The sequence below is a fragment of the Anomaloglossus baeobatrachus genome, chromosome 2, assembly GCF_048569485.1.
Source record: "Anomaloglossus baeobatrachus isolate aAnoBae1 chromosome 2, aAnoBae1.hap1, whole genome shotgun sequence".
In the NCBI taxonomy this organism is placed as follows: Eukaryota; Metazoa; Chordata; class Amphibia; order Anura; family Aromobatidae; genus Anomaloglossus; species Anomaloglossus baeobatrachus.
This window is the reverse complement of record NC_134354.1, coordinates 609,540,011-609,559,058: the sequence shown is the minus strand read 5'-3', so window position 1 is coordinate 609,559,058 and position 19,048 is coordinate 609,540,011. Positions and strand designations below refer to the sequence as shown.

General features: G+C 42.4%; 1 protein-coding gene across 2 annotated transcripts in view; it reads right to left on the bottom strand.

Annotated features, from left to right (window-relative positions):
• The window catches only part of DIAPH3 (diaphanous related formin 3), a 979,498-nt gene that overhangs the window by 153,034 nt on the left and 807,416 nt on the right, over positions 1-19,048 (bottom strand). The gene's annotated exons all lie outside the window — the stretch shown is intronic.

Below are 19,048 nucleotides of genomic sequence, written 5' to 3'. Positions count from 1 at the left end.
TTGAATTATTTGTGGGGTCTCTCAACAACAATGCTTTGGGATTGAGATTCACCTATGTTTGTGATCAGAAAAGTATTACCTTCCTTGATCTGACTATATCAAAGGATGAAAATGGCAGAATACAGACAGCAACCTACAGGAAGCCTACGGCAACAAACTCCCTGTTAAAATGGGAGAGTCATCATCCCCTTCCCCTTAGGAAAGGGATTCCTAAGGGGCAGTTTCTACGAATACGTAGGAATTGCTCAAGGGAATCAGACTTTAAGGTTCAGGCGTCTGATATGTTTGGGAGGTTTCTGGATAGAGGCTACCCTAAGCGTGTCTTACAGCGATCCTATGCCTTTGCGAGGGATACCAATAGACACTCTCTGATGACGTCAAAAAAGAGGAAGGAAGATGAAAATGTTTTGCGGATTATTGGCACTTTCGATCTTCAGTCTGAGCGTGTCTTTGGTATAATTAAAAAACATTGGAATATCCTAAGGGCGGATCCGGGTCTGGCCAAGTTTATCTCGAAAGCCCCCTGTATCACATACAGGAGGGGTCGATCTATAGGGGATAAACTTGTGCACAGCATGTACCAGGGACCACGTCCAGAGGGTACATGGCTGGACAGGCAAGTGGCGGGTATGTTTCGGTGCGGCAGTTGCAGTTTTTGCGATTCAATGGATCAGTGTAAAATGGTGATTAGTTCAGCGAACGGGAATAAATTTTTCTTGCGGGATTTTTTTAACTGTAAGTCAATGGGGGTGGTATACAGGGCTACATGCACGTGTCCCCGTGACTACGTGGGCAAAACCCTGCGTGAGTTGCGGAGACGCGTGGGTGAGCACCTGTCGGATATTCGGAATAAGCGCGACACCCCCATAGCCCGACATATGAATGGGACACACCAAGGTGACCCTAATTGCATACGGTTTTCAGCACTTGAGCTTGTCAGACGTAGTCCGAGAGGTGGTGATTTTGACAGGGTTCTGTTACAGAGAGAATCATATTGGATATTCAGGATGGGATCACTGGCCCCGGGGGGGGGCTCAATGAGCAGCTCTCTTATACTTGCTTCCTTCCCACTTAGGGCTAGATAGGTCCGTATGGTGTTGGGAATATTTCGTGTCAGGGAGAATTAATCCCCTTGATTGGGGGTTTACCCTTATTTTTGGGAGTTATTTGAAGTATCATACTCACTTGTCGGAGAAAACTATGGAGAACCTTCTGGGTCAATGAATTGATGGAGAGATCCTAAAATGATGTCTGGCTTTAGATATGATTATTCTGCTAGTGCTGTATCTGTTAATTGTATGTGAAGCATTCGTATCAAGTTTGGTGACCATTGATTTATGATTCGGGTGCTTCTAATGTACAGGGGATCCCTTGTATATATGTGTGTAGAAATGTATATGTGTATACATGTGATCTTTATATGCATATTTGCTGTGCATTCGTGCTATATATGGGGGTGGTGTATATGTGTTATATCTGGGATGACCATTTCTGTATGTGGGCGTTTATGGCAGCTTTATATCTATGCTGCATTTTTTCTCTATCTTGGATATATGGGATCCTCTAATGCTGGGTCTATGTATAGCCCTTATGTTATTATGAACGCTTAAACAATTACTTTTAAGCCAGCATTTATGCAGCTGGGATCTCCTGTTCTTAATATCGGTGTATTTATGCCTTCTGAAGGCCCGTATATTATCTTAAATGCTGTGGATTATCTATTTCTGAGCATGGCCGCATTACAGATGCTTTGTCCTAATCTACAGGCTGCGGATATCCCGGTTTTAACAGTGCGGTTACGTTCTCTATCTCTATATACACGCCCATCCTTGTTCATGTGACTCTGTGAGCTCACGAAAAGGAGGGCGTTGTTTAGCACTGTGAAGGGTTTCCCTTCGTATGACGTAGATGGGACATGCGCATTGATCGTATCTGGCGGCGCATGCGCAGTGGCCACTATGATGACGCTGTCTGGGGGAGGACGTGATTTCTCCCCAGCTGTCTCATCAAGCCTGGGCTATTTAGGGCAGCGGGGATTATGCAGCTCCATGACGCCTGGAGGACGGGAGCATGATATCAAAACAGTATTAACTGAAGTGCTGCTGATCTGTTCGTGTGGCGCCATGGACCTGCATATCCCCTACTTTTCTATCTGACAAGTGAGTTATCTATGTATTTTGTTATTGTCCTTATGAACCTTGCGCACCTGTTGTATTGTTATGGTTGTTGGCCGTATAAGTTCTATGAAAAGCTGATAAGACTATACTTACCTTCCAGCCTCCTGATGAACCACACGTCCGTGTGGGGAAACGCGTCGAGGTGGAGACGTCTTATTGATAGGAATTATCTGATGGTCACGACTCTGATTAAAGGACCTATGTTTAATACCCTGTGTGGATACCCCTGGATGAACATGCATGATTGTGACCGCAGTGTCAGCACTAAAGTGCCAACATAGTCATCTGGGAAGTCACCAAGTTAAGTCTGGATTTGACAATCTGTGTCCTTGTGTGAACCAGTCACTGGGTATAATCTGTGTCCTTGTGTGAACAAGTTTTGGATATATGTTTTTAAATTGTATCAATTTGTCTTTATTATTTCATTGTAAACTCTGGTCTTGATATTCAAGATCAGGGGTTGCCAACTGTTGGCGGAAGACAATTGATTTTTGTAATCTGTGTAATAATGCACAAATGGTGTGATGTGTATTTTTCTATATGAATAAAAATAAGATATTTTCACAAATTTGGGGATTATTGGTTGTTAAAATAATAGGAGATGTAACCTGAGTGTGCTGTCAGTCGGTCTTAAACAAGATAGTTTTCAGCTGCATAATTTTCAGAGTGGATGTTGAGTTCAAAAAGCATAGGAGAGGGGAAAAAGCGGGTCATAAGTGGAGAAAATAAGATTCCTTTGATAAGAAATATTACAAAGGTTCTTGTAGTCACTTGTGCTATTGATATATCCAAAGTAAGCTAAAAAAACAGTACCCATTTAACATTACTCACGACAGTTTTCACCTTCCAGAGAGACACCTCTTTCAAATCTGACATATTACTTTATGAGGTTATAATTTTGGAGTGTTTTTTTCCCCAAAGCTAGTGATTCTGAGGATATTTTCCCATTAAACGTTCTACTTGATGATACGGATACATTTCCTATCTAGAAGATATGCAATTATTTAAATAAATATCAGAAATATGATGAAAATAAGCAACTTTCAAACAAACTTATAAACAGCCACACATATCCGCATCCTTAGGCTCACACTGTATATAGAGGGGCTATGGGGCTCACACTGTATATAGAGGGGCTATGTTGGGATCACACTGTGTAAAGAGGGGCTATGTTGGGATCACACTGTATATAGAGGGGCTATGTTGGGATCACACTGTATATAGAGGTGCTATGTTGGGATCACACTGTATATAGAGGGGCTATGTGAGGGCTCAAACTGTATATACAGAGGCTATGTGGAAGCTCATACTATATATAAGGGGCTATGTTGGGGCTCATACTGTATATAAGGGGCTATGTGGGGAGGCTCACTGTATGTAGGAATCTGGTGGGCTCATACAGTATAGAGAGGGCTATGTTGGGGCTCATACTGTATATAAGGGGCTATGTGGGGGGCTCACTGTAAGTAGTGGTCTGTAGTGGGCTCATACAGTATATAGAGGGCTATGTAAGGGACTCATTATTATGTGATTATGTGGAGGCTCATACTGCATATAAGGGGCCTGTGTGGGGGCTCATACTGCATATAGGGGGTCTGTGTGGGCTCATACAGTATATAGAGGGCTATGTAAAGGGTTCATACTCTAGGTGATTATGTGGAGGCTCATACTGTATAAAAGGGGCCTGTGTGGGGGCTCATAATGTATATAGGGGGCCTGTGTGTTGGCTCATACAGTATATAGAGGGATGTCCGCATACTTAATTCTGCTCAGTTTTAAGTGATACAGTTAATATTAATTTAAATTAATTAGAATTTATATGTTACTATTAATAATTGAGCAGAATTTATTTCATCCTATTGCTTCGGCCCGCAACATCCGTCACGGTCGTTTATGCGGCACCTCGGGAACATTAGTTGCTCCCCTTGTCCTAAGGCCATTACTTTTCACCACAATGCGATTAAAGATGTAGCCTCATTCCTGAGATAACCATCTAGATGCTGCTACTGAAGCAGCATCTAAATGGTTAAAAGGCTAGCTAGTAACAATTCCAGCAGGGAGTAAACTACAATATAAATCTTTAACCAGTGGTTGATGGTGCAGCTTCTAGTTTTGAGTTGGCTTCATCACCACGCCAAAACTGTATGGCAGTTTGTGGCAACTTTTTGTCTGTTGTGCTACCGTGCATGTACAGCAGATGTTGAAAAGGGGTTAAAGTTACTGGAATAGAGACATTTTAGGAAAGGTTTAGTGGTAACTCTAGTTTTGCAGCTTCCTGTACCTTAACAGAACAGTGCCTTTCTGTGCTACGTGTCTCGAGAACAGTTCACCGATCAAGGATTCTGGCCAGCCTATTACCTATATGGACACTGACTTCCAGGCCTATCAATGCATAACTATCAAAAACGTTTCTTCTTCTGGAGAAAGTAAGTAAAAACAAGTTGAAACCAAAAACTTATCAATCAAAATTCCAGAAAGTGGTCAAAATAATTATTTTACCAGTAGATAATGTTGTCCAGTGTTTTCCTGCATGGAATTTGTTTAGTGAAAAATAGAAGTTCTTAACTAAATTTATATCATATCAAAGATGAGTACTTATGATTATCTGATGATGGCAAGATATGGAGTCTTCTTGCAATCTCACATAAAATCATAAAAGATTTGGCCAATCCTAACAGTGCCCAAGACGAGCCGCCATACAGAAACAACGAAGCGGTATTTTGTTTATGGAGTCTAATTAATTTCTTGGTATACTGACTGAGATGGGAGCCAAGATATGTATTACTTTCTTTTAGAAATACAAGAATTGCTGTTGCATGTGTATGAGATTTTGTTTTAACCTCAAAGATTACATATGCCCAAAGGAAACAAAACTATGTGTAACAGATAAGATATTCAAGTGGAATTAGATGCTATCAGCATGAACACTCAGGGGAAAAATTGATTAATTCTTTTGAAATATCTCATTCGTTACTGAACTGGCACAACAAATGGTTTAAGAACATAGAGATGAGATTAAGACAACACAATCAAAAAAAGAAGGAAAATATAACTCCTTAAGAGGCACTGGTATTAAAATGGCAACATTGCAGCAGGATTGTGATTAAAGTCACCAGAAAGTGAGATTCTATATACTTAGGTAAAATGTAATCAGGCTTCGTGAAGCGACAACTGAATTTAAATCTAATTTACATTAGTCGGAGATACACTGGAACCTGTTCCCCTTCCTATGTCAAAATCTGGGACAATATGACTGCCCTGTCAAGTAGTACATATTGAGATTATAATTGTGAGCAGAGGGCAGACAGCAAGTGTCTTTCAAAGTAAATGTATGCTTTGTAGAACAACAGTAAGAATCCAAAGTAAAAAAGAAATAAGAATATCAGAAATCCTGCGCTGTATTGATCTAAGAGCTCCCCATCTCAAAGGTAGAACAGGGAAAAAAGCAACAGCAATTTCAATTTGCATTTAAAACATATTATTCAAAATAGAAATTGATATTACTTTTTTTTTTGCTCTGACAGTGAAGGTCGCTAGTCTCTACAAGAAACTACAACTTGTAGAAACTATTTAGTTTCTACCTTTGCAGCTACATGCAAGAATGTGATTAATTGGAATCAGTCAGCAGGTTTATGCTATGTAATCGGAGAGCGCCATGATGTAGGGTCTAGGACCCGATTCCAGTGATATGTCACTTACTGGGCTGTCTGCTGTTTTAATAAAATCAGTACTTTATCAGCAGGAGGTTATTGCTACAGGACTAGGGGGTACTTCTCACATAGCGAGATCGCTGCGGAGTCACAGGTTTTGTGACGTACCAGTGACCTCCTCAGCGATCTCGATGTGTGTGACACTAAGCAGCGACCTTGGCCCCTGCTGTAAAATCACTGATTGTTACACACTGTTCTGGCTCATTTTTTGCTCGTTGATCTCCCGCTATGCAGCACACATCGGCGTTTTTGACGGCGGGAGACCAACGAGCACAGACTCTGTGTATGCTAATAACCAGGGTAAATATCGGGTAACTAAGCAAAGCGCTTTGCTTGGTTACCCGATATTTAACCTGGTTACCAGTGTACACCGCTTAGCGCTGGCTCCCTGCACACGGAACCAGGGTAAATGGGTAACTAAGCAAAGCGCTTTGCTTAGTAACCCGATGTGTACCCTGGCTACGTGTGTAGGGAGCCAGCACTAAGCGGTGTACGCTGGTAACCAGGGTAAATATCGGGTAACCAAGCAAAGCGCTTTGCTTAGTTACCCGCTATTTACCCTGGTTACCAAGCGCAGCATCGTTACACGAGTCGCTGGTGAGATCTGCCCGATTGACAGCTCACCAGCGACCATGTAGCGACGCAGCAGCGATCCTGACCAGATCGTATCGTGGTCGCAATCGCTGGTACGACGTTTAGTGAGACGGTACCCTATGTGTCTCAAGACTCCTAGCCCTGCTGCTCTGTGTTCCTCTGCACCCCACCAATTAGCAGCTTTCTGCAAAAGTACAGTGTACATTGTCAGCAAGGTTATTCACAGCTCAGCAATCAGTGCAATGGCAGATTTGCAACAGAGACAACAGTGATTGTATGATAACTCTGGCATACCGTAAACTAAGTGACACTTTGCAGGAATCAGGGTCCCTGCCCTACATTATGCTGCTCCTAGAAGAGATAGTAAAATCCGGGTGACGGAGTCCCTTTACCGCAAAAGAGATGATGAGATTTCAAATGTTATTGATAAGTCATTAATTGGAAATGAGAGCAAAGTGTGTCAGTGGTTAATAATTGTCTTGAACAAAATGGACGATGGGAACAATGACATTGAGATTATACTGTATGTGCACTCTGAGTTTGCTTTTCTCTGGGTACCATGGGCTGTGGTGCTATCAAATAGGTTATATAGGCAACATGTAGTAAAATAATATTACAGATTATGATTTGTAGATTTAGAATAATATATCCTCACTCATACAGTGTGTCTGATGCGCCATCAGAAAATTACCTATTATTGTAATCTCGTATAACGTTAAATAAAACATAATAGAATTATATTTCTTTTTGTATTCTATTTACAGCTTACCATGTGGAGCAGATCAGTGGGGATCCTGATTCTGAGCTACTTCCCCGCCATAAAAAAGCTACTGCAAAAAGCCATTGAATAGCAGACTGCACGGAGGTGACACCTAAGCAGCATACTGTATTGGCTCAATACTGTGGGTGCACCGTAGAGTGACTTTTTGAACAGTTAATGATGCTGAGACCCTCATAAAAAAATAAATAAAAATAGATACAATTGAAATTTTTGAAAGAGTTTGCATTTTTACTATATATCTATGGAAATTTATATATCTACATAGATATCTATAGATGTGATAGATATATAGATACATGTGATATATAGATAGATAGATAGCTCAATAGATACCGTATTTTTCGGACTATAAGACGCACCTGACCATAAGATGCACCCAGGTTTTAGAGGAGGAAAATAAAATTTTAAGCAAAAAATGTGGTCATGACACACTGTTATGGGGCGAGGATCTGCTGCTGACACTCTTATGGGAAGTGTCCCCAAATTCTCTACTACGGTACTCCAACCTGGTAAAGATCCTCCTGCCTTGTATATTATCCCTATCCTTGTATATATGTCCCCCATCCTGCTCATATACCCCCATCCTGCTCATAATATCCCCCCATCCTGGTATGTGCCACCATCCTGCTATATGGTCTGTATCCTATGGCACAGAAAAAAATAAACATTTATATTCACCTTTCATCACTCCCTGCAGCATCGATCATCTTTCTCTATGTGTCAGCAGCAGCGCCGCTGACCTGTGTGGAGCCGTTCCCCTGCAGCATCGCGATGTCCTCCTGTTTGCCGGCTCGCTGATGTGTGTGGAGAGCGGTGCGCACAGCGATGACGTCATCCCTGTGCTCACCGCTCTCTATACAGATCAGCTGGCTGGCAGACAGGAGGACATCGTGGTGCTGCAGGGGAACGGTGAGTATACCGTACTTATTCACTGCCCCCCGCGCTGATGATGATGATGCGCGGGGGGGCAGTGAATACAGCCGCACATGATCACTCCAGGCTGTAGTTGTCAGGGGTGATCACGCGGGCCGGCTGTTTATTATGAGCGCATCCCCCGCCCATCGTCCCGCCCACCTGTCAGCGCCGGCTTCACCGCTGAGAGATGATGGGCGGGAGGATGGGCGGGGGATTCATACATATGAAATGAGCGGGCCCACATAGTCACGGCAGGCACTGCTACAGCCTGCTTTTACCGCTGATGACCTGCTCCACCCCCATTCCCCGCAGCCCTACATTCAGACTATAAGACGCACCCCCCACTTTCCCCCAACATTTGGGGGGAAAAGGTGCGTTTTATAGTCCGAAAAATACAGTAGATAGATGGATAGATAGATACGGTGGATAGGAGAGAGTGATATAGTAAATAAATTCAATAGAGATAGATAAATAGATATATTAGATCGATAGAGATAGATCGATACAGTAGATAGATTAGATAGATATTGAAATTCTCACACTGCCAACTAAGCCAAATATTAGGCTGATACTTCCTTTTCTGTAAAGATCACTACTTAGCAGCCTCAGACTGTCTCTGACCTTACAGGAGAGGTTTGGAGACATCTCATCTGGGCAAAGATCATTATGAAGCTAGAGAAAGAGGTGAGCTATGACCGTCACCTATTGTAAATGGTGGGATCTGTGTTATCTACTGCATGTAGAGGTGTCATCTTTCATTATAATCCTGCTTATAATGATAATGAAAGTAAAGCTTTTTCTGGCAATGTATTGATGGGGGAAATTACTGGTATTTCATGTCAGTATTGAAACTAGAGCCTGCTGGAGTAAGGTGCACCAATAAAAATAAAATATATATTTTTACCTTAGAAAAATATTTATTTTTAAATAATAGATCACTTTCTGATCACACATTTCCTTTAAATAGTATGTAACTGGTTTAATTGCAGAATATGGTTTCACTTCCTAGTGTAATGGCTGAAGAGGAGGTATGTGTGATAACAGGTGTAATTACAGCCTGCCAGACTGGAGCATGCAGGCAACTGGGAAAAGATACAATGTATGTATAAGAGAGGAATCATCATACTCTAAGCCTCAAGGTGGTGTCACACATAGCGACGCAGCAGCAATCACGATCAGCGATCTGACCTTATCAGAATCGCTGCTGCGTCGTTACATGGTCGCTGGTGAGCTGTCAAACAGGCAGATCTCACCAGTGATCAGCGACGCGTGGAAGCGTAACTAAGGTAAATATCGGATAACCAAGGAAAGCACTTCTCTTGGTTACCCGATATTTACCTTAGTTACTAGCGTCCGCCACTCTCACGCTGCCAGTGCCGGCTCCCTGTTCCCTGCACTCCTAGCCAGAGTACACATCGGGTTAATTACCCGATGTGTACTCCAGCTACGTGTGCAGGGAGCCGGCACTGGCAGCGTGAGAGCACACCGCTTAGCGCTGGCTCCCTGCACTCCTAGCCAGAGTACACATCGGGTTAATTACCCGATGTGTACTCCAGCTACGTATGCAGGGAGCAGAGAGCCGACACTGGCAGCGTGAGAGCGGCAGATGCTAGTAACTAAGGTAAATATCGGGTAACCAAGGAAAGGGCTTCTTGGTTACCATATGTTTACCGTGGTTACAGCTTACCGCAGACTGCCAAACGCCGGCTCCCTGCTCGCTTCAGTTCGTCGCTCTCTCGCTGTCACACACAGCGATGTGTGCTTCACAGCGGGAGAACAACGTCCAAAAAATGAAGCAGGACATTCAGCAACGACCGGCGTCCTCACAGCAGGGGCCAGGTCGTTGCTGGATGTCACACACAGCGACAGGACATCGCTGCTACGTCACAGAAAATGGTGACTTAGCAGCGACGTCGTTGTCGCTATGTGTGATACCACCTTTACTATCCTGTCCACATGAAACTCCAACATCTAAACCAAACTGCAGCACAGAATTAGATAACATCAATAAAAGGGATTTACTCTGAGCAGTGGTGGAATCTTCTGGTCAGTATTAGAGATGGGCGAATAGTGAAGTATTTGGGTTTGGATTATTCAAGCAGTATAATTCCTATTATATTTGTGTATTTGTACTGAATAACAAACCCAATAGAAGTCAATGGATAACGTCAATCATTTTCAGGAGGACTTTGGAATTCTGTCTGGGAAAGCAGTGAAACTTCTGAAATGGATGGAAAAGTGGGGAAACTAAATGGGAATAGCATGAGAAAAATGCCTGGATGCATTTCTGACTAACATTTGGCTTCTGGGAATAATGTTGTCAGACTATTACATGGATGAAAAGCATGAGAATACTGTAATTCCCCGCGGCTGTCACCATACTGCCGAGTCCGCTCATTAGATCTCATGCATATTCACTGCTTCCCCCGCCCACCCTCTTTGCTGGCGTCTGTGATTGTTGGAGTGTAGAAATAAATAATTGGAAAAAATGACATAGGGCTCCACGGATATTAATACACAGCACAGATAAAGCAGACTGCTACAGGCTCTAGTCCCAAGGACCCATTCGGCTTTCTTTATTTATTTTTTAATTGATTTATGGTAAAGTTAATTTGTGCAATTCGCAAACGTTTTATAGGATATATTTGATCAACCCCTTTAAATAAGCCTGAAAGTCTACGCTTCACTTACCTCTCAATTCTTTTTGAATAAAAAATTATGATATGGAGAGCCCAAATCACGAATATTCAGTCAATATCCAAATATTTCTGGACCTATGTCAGAAATATGAATTTTCTCTTATGTATTTGGTTTTATAAACATTTATTGTATACATTTTTTTTATTATTAATTTTTTAAACAAATGTAATTTCCTGTAAGGAAGTAAACAGTATATCACAAAAGTGATTACACCCGACACATACAATGTAAAGTAATCAGTGTACAGCTTGTATACAAATGCAAATTTGGTGTGCCCTCTAACTAACTCAAGACACTGCCATTAATGTCTAAACCGCTGGCAACATTACTCATTACATTTAAGTGAAAATGGCCAAATTGTGCCCAAAGTCTCAATATTTTGTGTGGCCACCATTATTTTCAAGCACTGCCTTACTTCTACTGGGCATGGAGTTCACTAGAGCTTCACAGGAGCCACTGGAATCCTCTTCCATCCTCCATGATGCCATCATGGAGCTAGTGGATGTTAGAGTCCTTGCGCTCCTCCACCTTTCATTTGAGGATGCCACACAAATGCTCAATAGGTTTTAGGTCTGGAGACATGCTTGGCCAGTCAAGCACTTTTATCCTCAGCTTTTTTTGTTTTTTTACCAAGGTAGTGGTTGTCTTGGAAGTGTGTTTGGGGTTGTTATGTTGGAATACTGCCCTGTGACCCAGTATCCGAAAGGAGGAGATCATGCTCTGCTTCAGTATGTCACAGTACATGTTGACATTCATGGTTTCCTCAATGAACTGCAGCTCCCCACATCCAGCAGGACTCATGCACTCGCAAACCATGAAATTCCCCCCATCATGGTTGATGGTAGGTAGGACATACTTGTCTCTGCCCTTCTCACCTGGCTGCCGTTACACAAAGTTGACACCATCTGAACCAAATAAGGTTATCTTGGTCTCCTCAGACCATAGGACATGGTTCCAGTAATCCATATCCTTATCCTGCCTGCTTGTCTTCAGCAAATGGTTTACGACCTTTTTATGCATCATCTGTGACGACAGCCATGTAGAACAATTAGCTGCAGTGTGCGGCATATTGTCTGAGCACTGACAGGCTCTCCCCCATCCCTTTAACCTGTGCAGCAATGCTGGCTGCACTCCTACATCTATATTGAAAAGATAACCTATGGGTACGACGCTAGAGCAAGTGTAATAAACTTCTTTTGTTGACCATGGCGAGACCTGTTCTGAGTGGAACCGGTCTTGTCAAACAGCTGAATGGCCATCTCTAAGTAGAGCAAATCTTTTTTACAGATCCTCCGAGAATTCTGTGCCATGAAGTGCCATGTTGAACTTCCAGTGATCACTAAGAGAGTGTGTGAGCAATAACACCAAATTTAACACATCTGCTCCCCATTCATACCCGAGAGCTTGTAATACTAATGAGTACTAATGAGTGTCACATGACACCGGGGAAGGAGAATGGCTCATTAGGCACATTTTGGCCATTTTCACTCAGGGGGTGAACTAACTTTTTTTTACCAACTATTTAGACATTAATAGCTATGTGTTGAGTTAGAGGGAACACCAAATTTACACTGTTGTACAAGCTGTACACGGACTACCATGTTTTTCCAAAAATATGACACTTTCTTATATTATTTTTTTTTGCCCCTCCTCACTAATGAGCACTAGGGCTTATTTTTGGAGCAGGTCTTATTCTTGGACAAACATGGTTGGAGGTAAGTTTACCCCCCAAAAAAGCAGACCCCCCGCACTTCCCAGGAGACTCATACTCACCAGACCAGGACGTCTGCGTGGCTCCCAGGTCCTCCTTTGATCTCCGGTGGGTGCTGCACGCCGTCCTCCCCTGCTGCTGGCTGACATGCTGACACACACACACACACACATCACACACACAGCAGATCGCCGACACACACAGCCGATCACACACACACACACACACAGAAGATCTCATACACACACACACACACACACATCACACACACATCACACACACACACATCACATCCAGCGCTTCCGGACGCAGGGAATGATGGGAGGAAGTCACGTGTCGGGCCGCAGGTCCTGTTCTGCAGGTCCTTGCGCTTCACCGCACTGCCTCTCAAGATTCTGCCGTCAAGATGAGATCGGTGTCGCTGGATGTGGGGAGTATGTATGCGATCCTATGTGTGTACAATCCGATGTTTGTGTGTGAGATTTGATTGTGTGTGTGCGATCTGATTGTGTGTGTGTGATCTGAGCGTGTGTGTGATCTGAGCGTGTGTGTGATCTGAGCGTGCGTGTGATCTGAGCGTGTGTGTGATCTGAGCGTGTGTGTGATATGTGTGTGTGTGTGAGAGAGAGATCTGATGTGTGCAGGTGTGCGATCACTGCAGGTCCTGCTGCTCAGCGTCGGGTGAGTGTGATTAAGGGGTGCCCGCTGTATATAATGAAGTGTCCTGCAGTATCTATCTTTTTTAGCTGCACGGACACTTCATTATTGAACCACGACTAGGGCTTATTTTCGGGGGTAGGCTTATAGTAAAGCTTATAGTAAAGCCTTGCTCCAAAAATGCTGAAAATCCCTGCTAGGGCTTATTTTTGGAAAAACACGGTACTTTACATTGTATTAAAGTGTCCTATCTTCAGTGTTGTCCCATGAAAAGATATAATAAAATAGTTACAAAATTGGAGGCTCTGTTAGCAGCCTATGTCACCAATTAGACCAAGTCGTAAAATGACAGGCCTCATAACAGAAACAAGATGGACCCTGTTAAAACCAAAATGGTCTACTGGGCACAACGGGTGTCTCTCATTAGATGGAACCAATACCTCTGTTACTCTCGGTTGCCCTATTATTATGGGCAATGTCAATGTTTTTTGATGGTGCTCAAATAAAAAATGAACCTGTAGAAATAACTGAGTTAATATTGGGCATTGAAAACTGTACTAAAAGTTCAGAGTCGTATCTACTGTTCAGCAGACTTCACAGGTAAGATTACTCACACAGGAGTTTTTCTATTCAGTTTAGGACCATCTTGAAAAGCAAGTACACATCAGAGAAATAAAAAACAACAATGAATGCACAGCAAAATGCACATCAGTTACATGCAGATTAGTTGTGGATTTCACCCTTTTCATGGTGATCAGCAGTGGTCACTGCGGCTGGATCAGAATGGGACATCAGTGTTAAAGTTCTGGGAAACACCCTGAACTCAGTATTATATAAAGGGTGACATATTCCATATTAGCCTATAGTCAGAGCTGGTGGCCGATATAAGTAAGAGCGCAGAGTGCAAAGACAGAACGTGGCCTTTGCGCTCCAGCAGCCCTGTCCTTAGCTTTGGCTCCTAGACCACTGTGCCAATCTTGATAAATATCTGAAAAAACCTATAGCTTGTCCGCTATATGCTATACAGTAGAAAGGTATCTGCAGTGTCATGGTGTCCTGAAGAAGATACAGAGGCTGCAGGCTATCTCAGATATAAAATCATGGAATAGTAAGGAGTGTCCACAGTGTTAAAACAGGTCATTCAAGAGCTGTTTACCTAATGAACCTCCTTTACTTATTTATACCAAAGTGGGGTCCATTATACATTTATTCAGTGTAATATGTTATATGCTATTCTTCTGTAAATATTACAAATTTACACTGATAAAGAAAAAACTTCATAGCTGCTTGAATGTTACATGCCTATTGTCACCACCGTGGTTTCAGCATAGGTGTTGCCCGTGGTCTGCACCCAGCCTGGGGGTCTGTGACAGACTAGAGTTGTCAATTGATTATAAGGGCACAGCATTGAAGACCCGCCTAACTGCTGCAGTCAATCACAAGCTGCAGCAAACAGGTGACTGAAGAAGGGATATGGGGTAAACCACTGGCGTGGCGGCCTGCACTGGATCCCTGTGCTGAATAGCAGAAGAATCTGCCTAATTTTGTTATTTTTAACATAGTCACGCTCGATGACCCAAGCAATGATATGTCACTATACCCCTGCTAATTAATGATTCATAGTAAGACATAAATGAGAAGAGAAATAAGGGAGAACACCCATAAAAATGGTGGCAACATATTCTTAAGACTTCTAATGTTGAAACAAAAACAAAACAAGCAAAATAGGCTGTTACCTCCTTAGAAATGTCTACTCTTGGGGTTATTTTCACCTAAAACTAAATGTAACCCACTTCAAGAAGAGTTACAGATTCAGACAGGTGTAGTGTGAAATGCAGGAATATCTTATACTGCATGAAATAGTGTGTTAAATACTCTCACAAAGGCAAATCTAACCATATATGCCAATACAACGTGCTACCAGTCCGGTGCCCGTCTGCAATTTGAACATTAGTCTCCATACAGATATTATTACAGTACTAGACAAGGGCTGGTAACCGAGCCTGGTCTGGAACATGACTAGTTTCCTCCCAAAGAGCAGTATTTTATACAAGTGCAATAATACAAGCATTAATATGTGCAAATAACAATGTGAATAAAATCCGAAAATGTCAAGATGAGACGCCGGGAATAAATTCAGCCCATTGACTCCTAAATTGTCGTGAGTTATTTAAGGCATAAACAAGGCTCGATCAAGCAGAATTCAATAATAAAAGAAAATGCTGAAATGAGTGTGCAGGCATTTTCAGATCGGCCGCAGTTTTAGATGACATTTTATTTTTCTAAGATGTTCATTTTAGTATCATGTCTAAAAATCTGTAAAATGTCACACCAAGCATTAGTTTCAGTGAGCGCTAAGCGGCGGGGAACGCTTTTATGTATGTGTTTGGGTGGAAAGCTGGGCAAAATGCCACATGAATCCGCTAATTTACATATTAGAGAACCAGATCCGCACCATCTAACTCCAAATCAGCCGGCACCATCGCATGTGGCATCATTCTCCAGGTTTGTTTTATTTATTTAAGTGTTGGTAAATACATTTCATAAACACGTAAAAAGAAAAAAAACTTCTGTTGCCTTGATCGGAGACTAGTAATGTTTTTGTTTTTCCATCATTTGAGCGGTAAGAGGCCTTGGTGTTAACAAGGCAAGCTAATGCTTTTTATTGGTGCAATTTTGGGGAGCATATTCCATCTTTATTGCATTTCTGGGGACAGCATGGTGTTAATATTGCCAATTTTGGTGACTTGATCATTTTGTTTCGATCAATAATTTGATATTTTGATGCCTCTGGCTTTAATGGACATGGCATTATCAAATATGATTGCATTTTTTCTTTATTTTTATAGTTAATTCCATTATTTTATAACTTAATTTTAGTGTTATATTCCTAGGAGACTCAAATCTGCTATTAGTTGATTGCTTCTTCTATATAGTATAATATCGTCCCATGGCAGCCATAGGGACCTTATCGGCTCTAGCTGCCGTGAAGATCTGTCAGCACTATGATTATCCGTAAAGATGTGACAGCATTGTGTGCACGAATGCCACTGCCACAGACTGACAGCAGTATTTAAGGAGTCTGAACAGTCATTGGAGATGGAGTTGGTCACTATTGTAAAAGACAAATTGCCGGATGTATGACACAGATGTTTTCCGCATGGGCAAAGTGCAGCCCACAGGCCACATCTGGCCCTCTGGCTGTTCCAGTCCGTCCCGCAGACCTAGACAGCCAGAGGGCTGAAAATAGTGACTGCAAGCTGTACCATGCTCTCCCCTGATGCCCGTCTGCTTCCACCCGGTGTCACCTCTATTTGCATCCTCAGTATGCAAACAGATGTGAACACATTTGTGGAGGAGGGGCTGCTGGCAGTCATCCACTAATCAGTGTGAGGCACTACAGAGGCAATAACATCAAATCATTGCATGTGCACTTACGTGCATCAGTGCACTGGGGGCCAGAGGAGAGCGCCGAGGGAGTGAGGGGAGTTTGTGGTGGTTTGGGGTTTTTTTTTCACGTGCATGGGATGTTTGCATGTATGTAGGAAACTGTGTGGGGGTTCTGAGATGTATATAGAAGGCTCTGTGGGGGCTCAGAAATGTATATAGGAGGCTGTGTGGGGTTCATGCAGAATAGGAGACTATGTGGTGGCTCATGCTGTATATAGAAGGCTATCTGGGGGCTCAATGTATATAGGCGGCTATGTGGGGGCTCAAAAATGTATATAGACGGCAATGTGGGGGCTCATGCTGTATATAGGAGGCTGTTTGAGGGCTCATGCTCTATATATGTAGCTATGTAGGGGCTCATGCTATATTTAGGAGGCTATGTGGGGCTCAAATGTATACAGGAGGCTATATGGGGGCTCATACTGTATATATGTGCTATGTGGGTGCTCATCCTGGATTTAGGGAGGATGTGGGGTCATACTGAATACAGGGGAGATATGTGGGGTCTCAATGTATATAGGGGGCATTGTGAGGGCTCATCCTGTATGTAGGGAGCTCATGGTGTATTAAGTGGGATGGCATGTCAGCATACTTAAGTCTGCTCAATATTAAGTGATACAATTAATATAACAATTATAATTATTATGGTAATATTAATATTGAGCAGAATTAATTTCATTCTATTGGTTCGGTCCTCCACACCAGTCAGTCTCTCATAGGGCCCCTTGAGAAAATAAATTGCCCACCCCTGCTCTACAAACATCCCAAACCCCCCACTTAACTATTCATAGTTATCCCCTCCCCCTGTTATTTATGCTAAGTCTATCATAGAATCTATTTACTTTTTGACTAGAAGGACCTGTGCTGATGTCACACCCATGTGACCAGAAGGGGCGGGGCCTCAGCCAACAGAAAAATGTTGCTTCCTGGTATCAGCTATGTTGGCTGAGGCCTCGCCCCTTCTGGTCACATGGGTATGACATCAGAATAGGTCCTTTTAATCACAAAGTAAATAGATTCTATAATAGAATTAGCATAAATAACACGGGAGGGGGATAACGTTGAATACCCACCCCAGCTATCAACAGCTGTTACTCAAAAAGCTGCTGATTGTACAAACTTTGTTAAATGGGTAATCTGCAAATTTAATAGTGTAGAAATACTGTCTTAAAATGCCTCAAAGTTCTGGCCACTAGGTATCTTCCTTTAAATCTAACATGCTGTCCAGTGCCTGCTGTCAAGTGTAATCCATCTCTTACAGAAAACTGTCCAGATGGATTTCATTAAACGGGGTGGTGGGGATCTTCGTTTCTCTAAGCTGACAGTTACAGCAAAAAGTAAGATCACAGCCTATTACTGTTATTGCTTCTCCTTTGCTAACTCTTAGTGACCCCTGAGAGCTAATACTGTCTAAAAACGTTTCTACATGTTATCACATGACTACCAATCAGAGAAGACGTGATCTCTAATTGCCACATGGCACAGCGATGAGAAAATTGTGAAACTGTTCATTCCCTGTACCAAAGGGGGAAAATAGGATTTTTCTTTACTTTTTTCATTTACATTTTATTTGTGTATGTCAGGAGTATGAAGATTGTATGAAGTATGTCATGAGTATGAAGGATTAATGGTCTTGCCCTGTGTGGACCCAACTCACAGTCTGGCTGATCAGAGCCCACTACATTCCAGATTCCTACTGATTTCATGGGGCTCTGATGTTCAGCTCTAGCTAACAGTGACGGGGGGCTCTTAATCATAGGAACCCCACTTTTTGCTAAATGTGTACCAATACAGGATCGAGAAAGGGGGTTATGTACAACAGGCATCCCTGTTAACCCATTGTGGACAAACTAAATGATAGCGTTCGACATTTAGATCATTCTCTAACAATAACTACATTCACCGTCTGGGAAGGCTACATTAATCTATTCCAGGATAAGATCAGGTAGGTACTGCAACAAAGTCTTTGACTACGTCTTTGCATGCAAGCATTCAAGTCAAAATACAGATTTAGCAAAGGTTATCATGACATACAATGCCACTTCTAATTACTTACTCACTATAAGGCCACGTTTACACGTTCAGTATTTAGTCACTATATTCCCTCAGTATTTGTAAGTCAAAACCAGGAGTGGAACAATCAGACGAAAAGTATGATGAAAACACGTTACCACTTCTACATTTTGCACCCTCTTTTGGATTCCAAATCCTGACCAAATACTGAACGTGGCCTTAAAGGAATAAGATAACTTGATATTGTACAAACCATAGACCAATTACAAGTTAGGTGTTGAATTTGTGCCACGATATCCCAGTGCTGTGCGAGTCAAAGTAACCTTTGCATGATCTGTAC